The sequence below is a fragment of the Tupaia chinensis genome, unplaced genomic scaffold (assembly GCF_000334495.1).
Source record: "Tupaia chinensis unplaced genomic scaffold, TupChi_1.0 Scaffold144326_1, whole genome shotgun sequence".
Lineage (NCBI taxonomy): Eukaryota > Metazoa > Chordata > Mammalia > Scandentia > Tupaiidae > Tupaia > Tupaia belangeri.
The window spans coordinates 574,158-577,459 of NW_006204184.1; the positions used below are offsets into that span (position 1 = coordinate 574,158).

Here is a 3,302-nt window from a genome sequence, read left to right on the forward strand (position 1 = left end):
GCCGGTGGGAGGGATGCCATCACCAGGTCTCCTCGGCTGTCGGCTGTCGTCTGCACCTCTCAGGACCTCCTCGCACCCTGACACCACTTGTGGAAGTCAAAGGACACTGTTTCTGTGTCACAGTTAGGGAAAGCGAGGCGACGGTTCCAGAGCTGGGCACTAACGTCGTGGGCAGCCCAGGGGGGCTGCTGTGGGGGCGGAGGCCCCGGGGCGCCAGGGCAGCAATGGGGAGGTGCTGAGAGCCAGCTCGAGGCCCTGGGCCGGAGCTGGAGCCGGAGCACAGCAACCTGGGTGGGGGCAGCCGAGGGAGGCCTGGCCACCCGGTGTGTTGGGGCAGCAGCTGAATTCCCTGAGTCATTAACCACTGAAAGAGGAGGTCAGCTGCCTTGCCTCTGGCAGCTGCCTTGCCTTTGGCGCCCGAGGCCCCGTCCCATCTCTGGGCCTTGGTTTCCTGGTTTGGATCTGGGGGGAGCGTTGGCGCCATGTCACCTCCCAGACTCCTAGCGCCCGTCCACCTTGCGCGCCTTGCCTTAGGCCCTGGCTGCTTGCCTTCCCCTGTTAGCATCGGTGGCAGTCCCTTCTGGGCAGACCACAGCCCTCCCCGCGCTGCCCTCTCGCGGCCTGGACTGGAGCTTGGGTGACCTCTGTGTCTCTGACAGTCCCCCCTGCAGGTGTTCTGCGGTTCCGGGTCCTTTCTCAGACCGGATGTCCGATAAGCATTGCACTGTGACAACAGGACAGACATGAGAATGCCTGGAGATGGAGAAGGTGTGCGGGCTCCCCCAGCTCCCGGGTCGTCCGCCCATCTGTGCTCGTGGCCTGCGCCCCAGCTGACCCCCGCGAAAGCTGGCAAGCTGACTCAGAGGAGTTTCTGGAAAGGTTGACGCCTCCCCCCATCCTACGCTGCAGTGAGTCAGGGCTGAAAGATGGGAGGAAGGTGGGGTGGGAGAATACTGCCCCCAGCAGCGGCTCCCAGCCCTGCCCTCCCTGTCTCTGCTCCCCTCGAGCCGCCATCGCTGGACGCAGTAAAGCCCCGGCCAGGCCTGGCCAGGCCAGGGCGTGGAGGCTTTGGCAGCACAGGCCTGCTCGGCCTCTGGAAGAAGGCCTCTCACCTCATCCCCAGAGACCCTGCGGCCAGCACAGCCTGCCTGTGCCCTGCTGGGAGCTGGGGAATTGGCTGTAGAATCTTCTTGAAGGGGACTTGAGTTCAGCTTGTGTCGTGGACCGTGGACTCCAGGCTGCAGCTGTGCCTCAGGTCCACCTGCCCGGGACTGTCTGCTCCTGACAGCTCAGGTGAGGCGGCTCGTGGGCTCCAGACCCTGCTGTCCCCTCTTTCCGCCCAGAGCCCCAAGGCTGACAGCGGTAGTTCAGGGGTAGCAGCGGAAACCCTTCCCTCCCTGGGGTTCCCCTGGGTACCAGCCAAGGTGATCCCCAAAGACCCTGAAAGTAGCCTTGGTGAGGTGGAGGGCCAGGGTGGCTGGGCGCACAGGTTTCCAGCCTGGCAGTGCTGCCAGCTGCCTGGCCCTGGCCTGCTCTGGCCCGGGGGCCATGGGCTTGGGCATCAGCCCTTGCTAAGGTACTCTCCAGGGGAGCGAGGCTGTGGGAGAGCAAACCCCCTGGTCTGGAACCAGGGCTGGAACAACCCTCCCCATGTGGGGACCTGGGCTGGCCAATGATGAAGGCCCTGGTGTGCCCCTGCTGTCCTAGCCCTGGGCACTTGCCCGGCCCCGGTGTGAAGACCCTGCTCGCAGCTGGGGCCTGGCACATGCACCCGTCGCTTGATTTCTGGGCAACCATTGGGCTGTACGGAGAGCCCTATCTGCAGCTGAAGCCATCTGCTCACATGACAACCACCCCTTGGTCGCCATCGCTCCACCATTGGGTAAACAGGCTCCACTCCCTCCTGCTCAGCCCAGCCCCTCCCTCCGCACCCCTCCCGATCTGAGGCACTTCAGCCAGCATCTCGCTACCAGTTGCCATGCCTTCAGGAGCACCCCACTGCCCGCAGCTCCTAGTGGGCTGTGCCCAGACGTTCCACGCAGAACGGTGCCACGGCAGCCCTGCAGTCTGCACACAGAGGCCCAGCAGGCCCCAGGCAGCCGGGCCCCCAGAGGGGTCAGTGCCAGGCAGGGGCAGGAGGGTGGCATGAGGGGCCGAGAGGGCAGGCAGAGAGCCAGCCGTGCATCGTTTTCTGTCTGGGGGCCCAGAGCACCCTCCATCCTGGGAGCTTCTGGTTCGGGCTGAACAGCTGTCCTCCGGAGAAGCAGAGTGGGTCTGGGGGCACATGGCATTACCGATGGCATCGTCCTTTCACCCATTGGCTGGACAGGCAAAGGGAGGCGAGGGGAAGACAGGGAGGGCCAGCCTCCGCCCCGCGGTGAAAGGGCGAGAGGCACGGCATGGAAGTAGGCGACCTTCTCTTTGGTGGCCCTTTCACTGTGGCATCCCTTAGGGGGCCACTACAACGGGGCCGGGGCCGGCGAGAGGGCCTGAAGAGTAGAATGTCTGCGCTCTGTAGCAGACACCTAAGGTCTGGGAGGTACAGTAGGGAGGCAACTGTACATACTAGAGGTAGTAAGGGTAGGGGTAATACAGGGCTGAGTCATGGAGGGAGGGGGAACGGGGGAAATAGCATGCTTAATTGGCACAGAACGAAGTTCTTTGCTGATAATCATGTGCATGGTAATATTTTTGTCTTGATTGATATATACCATGTTAGTGTTGGAAAAAGCAAGGTTGTGCACTGTACAGATATACAGGGAGGGACCAGCAGGTGGCGTGGTGGTTAAGGCTGTAGACACTCCCTCATGACCATGGTTTGAGTCCCGGGCCTGGTGGCGCGCTTTCCCACTTCCCCTCTCTCTCTGTCTCTGGTTAAGTTAAAATAAATGAATAAATAAATAAAATTAAACAAATAATTCTTTTAAAAATAAGATATACAGTGATTAAATGTAAATTAAAAAAATAAATACATAAGAAAGAAAGAGTAGGTGGCCAGGACTGGGGAGGCCAGGGTGCTGTGGACTCCCAGGCCTGTCTGTCCAGAGAGAGGGCCTCTGGGAGTGGCCCACCTTCTTGGTCAACCTCTGCCCCCCATTACCGGAAACATGGCCACCTCTTGCTCCGGCTCAGATGTCTCTGGGGTGGGGAGGGGGTTCTGGGGGAGGCCGAGGGCTTTCCTTAACTCACCCTACTCAGGGCCCGCTGCGTCTGTCCCTTCTGTTACAGTGCTCAGTCCGCCAAGCCTCTGCCCTGTTGGCTCTCTGGCTGCCCCCCTCTCAGTTCCATGGCTTGCGCACCGT

General features: G+C 61.4%; 1 long non-coding RNA gene across 1 annotated transcript; it reads left to right on the forward strand.

The window, feature by feature from the left end:
• Positions 1–665: 665 nt before the first annotated feature.
• On the forward strand, positions 666–2,408 carry LOC102468723 (uncharacterized). The gene is made up of 3 exons (XR_337122.1): positions 666–908; positions 1,124–1,293; positions 1,708–2,408. It is a non-coding gene; the product is annotated as an uncharacterized LOC102468723 (long non-coding RNA).
• The last annotated feature ends 894 nt before the right edge of the window (positions 2,409–3,302 follow it).